We start from the raw sequence: 8494 nt of genomic DNA on the forward strand, positions 1-8494 counted from the left end.
CAATACCACATCATAGGACTACTACCCTCACAACACACAAGGACATTCTGGCTAAGTAATCAAAAATAAATTCATTCTTATTTAGAAATTTGGGGCTGTGAGGTATTTTTCATACTTCACAAGTATATGCCCATACAGAAAAGTTATAAAATTTTTCAGAACAAAATGTGACTGATAAACCTATCAGGACAAACTTGGACAAACAGGCAAACAGGACAAACCTGGCAACATATTCACACATGCAGTGTTTGAATTTTACTTGAATCCATTCAAAGGAATGCTCCCTATTTCAGTCCTTTGTGCAGTTTCATTTTCAAAGACTTACTTTGGCAAATGTAGTACTCGTAGTTCTAAAAGTGGTTTTTCACTGTCCTGCTTTTCTTCAGCTTCTTCAGATCCTGCTTCTGATTCAGCAGGAGAATAAAACTGACCATCAGAAAGACCACCAGGTATAAGTGCCACCCTCTCTGAAGCATCCTGAACTATCAGGAGTCTTTCTTCTTCTTCTGCCTCTTCCAAGTGAGGTAACACTTGGAAATCCAGGAACCACATCTGGATCCAGACAAGGATGAAATGAATAGCAAATGTCCCTTGAGAGGATCACTTTTGCCAGTAGAAAAGTACTGGTTACTGCTGTCGTCCACCCTATTACCCACCAATAGTGCAGTCTGTCTACAGCACTAACAAGTATTAACACTTTGAATCAAAAACCTGTGTTCTGGCCAAGACAGAGGCATAGGTAGACATACTGTGCCTCCTTGCACAACCAAAATAAGGATAACAAAAATTTAGAAACAAAATAACAACCAGAACTGACAGAAAAGTGAACTGTATGGAAGTCGGACAACCAAGGAGCTGAAATAGAGACATTCATCCAGACCCATAGGCGAGGTGGAGTTGGGCAGCCGAGAGGACAGAGGTTGCGGCACAGGAAGTGATGACACCGAGCACACAAGGCACCCTTGGCACGCAAGATGAAGCGGGCGGACCCTGGGCGTGCAGGCTGTGGCTGGCAAACCCCAGGCACTGGGTGGCAACAAGCAGACCCGGCGAGGCAGCAACTGAGAAGCAGGGCACCATGCCCACATTCACATGCAGATAACTGGGGAGCAAGACAGACCATGCAACCCAGGGTCCTAGCGCCAGGAAATAAAGTCTCAAAACACTGGTTGAAAATACCTGGGGTTGAGGCGTAGGGAGAGACTCCCAGCCTCACAGGAGAGTTGCTTGGAGAGACCCATGGGGTCCTAGAATGTACACAAGCCCACCCATATGGGAATCAGCACCAGAAAGGCCCAATTTGCTTGGGGGAAGTGGCAGGAGGGAATGAGGTCTGACACAGAGCAGAGCAAATGTCATTGTTCCCTCTCGAATTCCACCCCCACATGTAGCATTCATAACCCAGGAACTGGGTTGACCTGCCCTGGTGAACACCTAAGGCTCCACCCCTTACTATGTAAAGGGTGAGACAAGACAAAAAAAAATGGCCAAAAAGGAAGAACAGATCAAAGCTCCAGAAATAATACAATTAAGTAACAAAGAGAGAGCCAACCTATCAGATGCACAGTTCAAAGCACTGTTGATCAGGATGCTCACAGAATTGGTTGAATTTGGTTGCAAATTAGATGAACAAATGAAGGCTACACTAAGTAAAATGAAGCAAAATGCACAGGGAACCAATAGTGATGGAAAGGAAAGTGGGACTCAGATCAAGGGAGTGGACCAGAAGGAAGAAAGAAACAACCAAACAGAAAGGAAGGAAGAAACAAGAATTTAAAAAAATGAGGAGAGGCATAGGAACCTCCAGGACATCTTTAAACGTTCCAACATCTGAATTATAGGGGTAAGAGAAGGGGAAGAGGAAGAGCAACAGGTGGAAAACTTATTTGAACAAATAATAAAGGAGAACTTTCCCAGTCTGGCAAAGGAAATAAATAGACTTCCAGGAAGTCCAGGAAGCTCAGAGAGTGCCAAAGAAGTTGGACTCAAGGAGGAACACATCACGGCACATCATAATTACATTAGCCAAGATAAAAATGAAAGAGAATCATAGAAGCAGCAAGAGATAAAGAGACAGTCACCTACAAAGGAGTTCCTGTAAGACTATCAGCTGATTTCTCAAAAGAGACCTTGCAAGCAAGAAGGGGCTGAAAAGAAGTATTCCAAGTCATGAAAGGCAAGGAGCCACATCCAAGATTGCTCTATCCAGCAAAGCTTTCACTTAGAATGGATGGACAGATAAAGTGGTTCTCAGATAAGGTCAAATTCAAGGAGTTCATCATCACCAAGCCCTTATTTTATGAAATGTTAAAGGGATTTATCTAAAAAAAAGATAAAAAACATATATAGTAAAATGAGAGCAAACTCACAGTTATTAACAACCACACCTAAAACAAAAACAAAGGAAACAACTAGAACAGGAACAGAACCACAGAAATGGAGATCACATGGAGGGATAGCAACAAGGGAGTGGGAGGAGGAGAAGGGGAGAGAAGGTACAGAGAATAAGTAGCATAGATGGTAGGTAGAAAATAGACAGGAGGAGGCCAAGAATAGTATGGGAAATGTAGAAACTAAAGAACTTAAGACACATAGACATGAACTAAAGTGGGGGACTGTGGGTGGGAGAGGGTGTGCAAGGTGGAGGGGAATGAAGGGAAGAAATGGGACAACTGTAATAGCACAATCAATAAAATATATTTTTAAAAAGCTGTCTACATATACATATATGTATACGTATATGTTTGTGCGTGTATGAAGACATCATACTGCACCACCTCCTTCTCTAACGTATTCTCAATGCCTCCATTCACATTTAACTCTGTTATTCACAGAATGTTACAAATAAGAGATCAAATGTGACAAACAGAAAGTCCTCCTGGCATCAGATATACCTTTTTTCCCCTTCCTTCATGGGACTCAATCCTGGCTATGAATTGCGTAGAATTGATGGAATGGACATCACGCAAAGAAGCCTGAGAGCTCTGGCTCCCTGTGAAAGCGTTCTCCAAGTCTTGTGGCAGCGAGTTCATTTTGGAGGGAAGTCAAAGTAGCCTTTCTCCAACTTCACCATCCCTAGAAAAAAGAGATTTCATTGCGTTGTTCTGGGCGACTGCCCCAGTCTGGCCCAGGAATAGCAACTCCATGGTCACACCTGTGGGGCCCTCAGGAGCCCTCCATTGCAGAGGAGTGGCCTGGGCAGGGGAGACCCAAGGATGGAGCCCCGCAGGCAATGCACCATCCACCACCTTGGCACACTTCTAGCAATTATGAGGATCTTTCTGATCAAAATGAAAACCTTGAAGTTTTGTGCCTCACCCTTTCAAGCAGCTTTTCCATGAAGCTAAAATAACATTTTTTAAAGGAAACCTTCCTTGATGGCCCCTCTCAGTTAGGTTCATATTATAAGGTTCCCATAGCCCCCATACTCCTTCATTACATTCATCACACTTGAAATTATGTGATCAGTATCTGTTTTTGAACAAAAACTTCATCTGTATTATTCTTTGCCTTATTACCAACACTTATCATAGTTTCTGGCACATAGAGGGTGCTCGACTAATATTTGTTGAATGTCTAAATGGGTGGAAAACACTAGACACAAATAAGGTAGTTTCCAGAAACATCAACTACATGATACTGAACATGGTTATGATGCTGAACAACATAATCATGTGATAATGATGTGACAACTTTGGCAAAGAACTTGAGGTGGTATTTCTAAATTACTGATATATAATTTACTTTTGTTCTATGCCCAGAGCAACTAATGCAAGTACTGAAGTAGAGCAAGCCACTTTCTCTGACTCTAAAAACTTAGTGAAACCTCTGAATTTCTTCTGTTCTATTGATCATGTAGGCAATTTATGGACAATAATAATTTTTATTGGGACTCCTTTAATTTCTATGGCCTTTAGTAATGAAGTCTCACTAGCTTGGCCCTTATTTAGTACCATTACAATGTCTTACTGTACCACTTGAGAGGCCCACTGATGTGCTTTTGCAAAAACTCTCATATAAGTCCATCTCACAATATATTTGAGTTCCATAAATGACAAATTGATACAGATGGTGCAATCCTGTAACATGAGCAACTATGAATTTACCAAGCTATTTACTACATTCATGAAATTTACATCTTTTAACAATTTTACCTCTTAGATCAAGTATCTTAGGAAAGCAAAACTTTTAGGGCCTTACTACTCAGAGAACAGAAGCAGCAGCAGCACCTGGTGCTGTGCACTAAATGTGTCCTCCCAAAACTCTCATGTTGAAGTCCTAATTCCCAGTGTGATGGTTTTGGAGTGGAAACTTGAGAGGCGATTAGGTTTAGATGAGGTCATGAGGGTGGAGACCTTTTATAAGAAGAAGAGAAACCAGAACTCTTGCTCCCTCTGCTTTGTGATGATACAGGAAGGCTGTTGTCTGCAAGACAGGAAGAGGGTTCTCACAGGAACCCAACCTGCTAGCACCCTGATCTCAAGACTTTCAGCCTTAACAACTGTGAGAAAATAAATTTCTGTTATTTAAGCCACGAGTCTGTGGTATTTTCTTAGGCAACCAAAGCTAAGACACTTGGGAATTTGCTACAAATGCTGAATCTCAGATCCTACTGCAGACCTGTTGAATCAAAATCTGCATTTTTATAAGGTCTCCAAGTGATTTTCATACTTGCTATATGGCACAATTAAGGTTTGGGAAGCCCTATTTTGGGGACCTACATCACAATAGAATAAAAACCACCTAGACACTCAATCCCAGGACACAGGTTCCCTGGTGTCAAATTCCTCAGCACACTCCCAACCAGGAGTACTGCACTGCGGACCAGTCCTTAAAAATGAAACCTTCAGGGTTGGTTTTCCCTGCTTCCTTGTTAACAAGATTTCATCCTTGAGGCTAGTGGTACCATGTTAAGATGTAATAAGTAAACAGGCAGAAAACAAGCAATCCTTTGGCAGTAAGTAAATGCTTTTTCCAGTTTTATTGAGGTATAATTGGCCAACAAAATGTTATACATTTAAAGTATACATAAAGAGTTGACATATGCATACTATGTGGTATGATTAGCGCAATCAGGTTTACAGATACATCATCTCACACAGTTACCTTTGTATACATTTGGTGAACACACTCAAGGGCTACAATCTTAGCAAATATCAAGTAGACAACAGTATTTTAACCAGTCATCATACTTATTCATCTCATAATGGAAAACTTACACCCTTTAATAACAGTTCTTTATGGTAAAAACTAACCCCCTCAACCTCACTCTAAAACCACACATTCACATATCAGAAAGAAGCTTTAAGAGGAACCTAAAAGGTGTGAAAATCACAACTAAGTTAAACCATGTATCTCTTGACATAGTGAAGTCCACTCAAGCAAATTTTCAGCTGTCAAAAGTGTTGATAGGCCACCAGATCCCCCTCTTCCTCTTCGGTGGACCCCTCTTTACCATATTTCCAAGCTCATCAGTGACACACTTTTAAAGGACCCAGGAAAAACAGCATACAATTTCACTTTTGTTTTCTGAATCACAAGTGCCTATGCTATCTATCACTTTTATTACTAGGACTATGTCTAGAACTTAGTAAGGTTATGCTTGGTTTCGGTTTAGTTTTGCTTTTTAGTTGACTTTTCTTTCAGTTTTATTGAGATACCTTTGCCATAGAGCACTGTATAACTTTAAGGTATACAGCATAATGAACTGACCTACATATATGGTGAAATGTTACCACAATAAGTTCACTTAATATACATCATCTCATATTGATACAAGAAAAAAAGAGGAAAATATATTTTTTCTGTGATAAGGATTTTTTGGACCTATTCTCAGTAACTTTCAAATATCTTATGCAGCAGTGTTAACTATATAATAATCAGTTTGTACATTACATCCCCAGTAGTTAGTTACCTAACTTAAAGTTTGTACCTTCTGACTAGACTTCATCTTTAAGAGCAGCTTTAGATTCACAGCAAGACTGAGCACAAGATAGCTTTACATGCATTTTGCTGCCCTCCCGTGTACACACACACAACCACCCCTATTATCAACATCCCCCACCTGAGTGGTATATTCCTTACAACTGATGAACCTACATTGATATGTCATTATCATCCAAAGGCCGTACTTCGCATTAGGTTGTACCTTAGGTATACTATTTGTGTCTGGACAAATTTATAACAACATGTATCTGTAATAACAGTATCATAGAGAATAGTTTTGCTACCCTAAAAATCCCCCCAAAATTCGTACTTTCACTTTTAACCGCCTATTTACCCTGGGTAAAGCAGCAGTGTGGGCTAACTGTGCCAAAAAGCAAGCAGAAGAGACAGGACGCGAATGAAGATCTCATACTCTTAACTTTCATCAACCAAAGTGGTCCAGTGTCCCTTACATGGTATCAGAGAATACAAATGGTTCTTTTTGAGTGGAGACATCAAATAGTTGGCCTATCAAGCTCAATGCAGTTGCCAAGTGTTGGCCTAAGTCTGTATCTTTCCAATGGTGCTTACCACCCGTAGAAAATAGTTTACTTACTTGGGTTGCTTACAACGGCTAACAAAATAGTAACATTTTCCACTTTTACTAGTCAAAATCCCATGAAATTTTAGAAGACAGGGAGAATATTTTACATATCTTTTTATCCAAATGCATAGCACACAATTTACCCCCAAATTTGCTAGATTAAATGAGAGAAGCCAATGCCTTTGCCCAGGTTTCACAACCAGTACCTTACCCCACTTCTCCATACATACTGAAGTTTAGCCTTTGTTATGAGCTGCTAGACTACGCCTGCCTTGCCCTTTCTAACAGGAAAATGAACCCTATTCTCAGCCTACAGAGAAACCAGAAAGTTGGACAGGGATGGTGGCTCCTCAAGATCTTTCCACTCTATAGCTAGTCCTGTAGCATCTTCCATGACCATTTGTCCACTAATGCTGTAATGGTTTTCCAAAGGCTGACTTCCTTCTATCCCAGCCTTCCCAGCAATTGGGAAAGTATTTCCATCACTTGCTTAAACTAACAAATAAAAAGCCAGGGGCTACTTTAAGCAGCTGGTTTTCAGTTCTTTAGAAGCCATGAAACTGAATTAAAAAACAAAAAAAAATTTAGTAAGGATTCTCTAAGAACTGGATCTAAAGATTCTATCTCCTCACTCATACCCTCAGATCTGAGCTCCCCTTTGGTGGCATTTCAAAGGCAAAGACTAGAAATTACACAGGGGCAGCAATGTAAATCAGTCCTAGACAATCCACCAAGCTGAGTGCCTGTCTTCAATGCTATGTGTAGTATTTCCGTAGAAAACCCTTCCTTCAGCTAAAAGTTACAAATACCTTTTGTTACCTGGCAAATGGCTGGGATTATCTTTTGCTTTCAGCAAACCCCGAGAGAAATAATTATTGAAATCTGGCCTTATATCTGTTCATTCCTGGGCCCAGCATGAGGAAGAGGTCTGTGAGGTTAAAACAGACCCCTGAAAAGTCCACAAAGGTTGACTCAGTGAGGGCAAGAACATACACCAACCAAAGTACTTTAATGCCAAGAATGTCATAGGCACTGAATAAAGACTCACTACACTAAAAAGAGTTATTTACTAGCCAATTAAAAGAAAGATCATTTGAGAGTCATGCTAGAAATTTGGTCACAATAACTCAAAGGTCAGCTTATAGTAGAACGATAAGCCTAGTTACAAAAAGAGCCATGAAAATGGGGGCTATCAGTTCAAGGGAAGTTTTTTTGTTTTCATATGAGAAAAGATTTGAATGCAATTTTAAAAGAAGCATATCCCTTTCACATGACCCTATTTATATTGGTAGTTTTTTTAAAATTCATTATTCATTCAAAAAAATGTTTACTGAGCACCAACTGTGAGGAACTGACATAGATACAAGGAATACTGAGGTAAACAAAGCAAATAAATCCTCTCAAGGAAATTGTGTTATTCCCTCTTGACTCTTAACTTCCTTATACTTATTGAAGAAAGGCACCCTGAGGTCCTTATAACCCAGCTAGAGCTCCTCTGTGCTCCGCCTGTGAACATGCCACACAGGCTTATATTAGGTTATTTGGTCTGTCACCTCCTATAGGTTGGATCTTACTCCAGGACAAGGACATTGTCTCTTGTCCTTATACCCTCAAAGCCTGGCAAAGCATGGGGTGGGAAGAGGAAGACTGAATCTAGTAAATAGGCCAACTCCACACAGGAAGGTTTACATTTGCTTGTTTGTTTTAACCTTAGAAGGCTGTTTATGTGCTAAGCATTTTGCTCAGTCACAGAGAAGCGTGGGTCTGGGTAGAGCTGAAAGAAAGGCCCTCCGTTCTTGATCATCCTATGCTTTATTACAAGTACAATGCCAACTTAATATTTTCATTTTAAATAAGTGACTATTGTGAGACCTTCTTTTGTGCAGTTCCTGAAAAATTGGACAGATAATGCTAGAAATAAGTCATTATGAAATTAGACATATATTTCAGGCAATTTTTAAAAAG

The 8494-nt window shown here is 40.2% G+C and overlaps 1 pseudogene; it reads right to left on the minus strand.

Moving 5' to 3' along the window:
* Positions 1 to 229: 229 nt before the first annotated feature.
* Positions 230 to 3248, minus strand: LOC118996400 (STARD3 N-terminal-like protein; annotated as a pseudogene).
* Positions 3249 to 8494: the final 5246 nt, after the last annotated feature.

This window comes from Sturnira hondurensis, unplaced genomic scaffold (genome assembly GCF_014824575.4).
Source record: "Sturnira hondurensis isolate 20B ecotype Veracruz unplaced genomic scaffold, ASM1482457v3 Scaffold0011299, whole genome shotgun sequence".
Lineage (NCBI taxonomy): Eukaryota > Metazoa > Chordata > Mammalia > Chiroptera > Phyllostomidae > Sturnira > Sturnira hondurensis.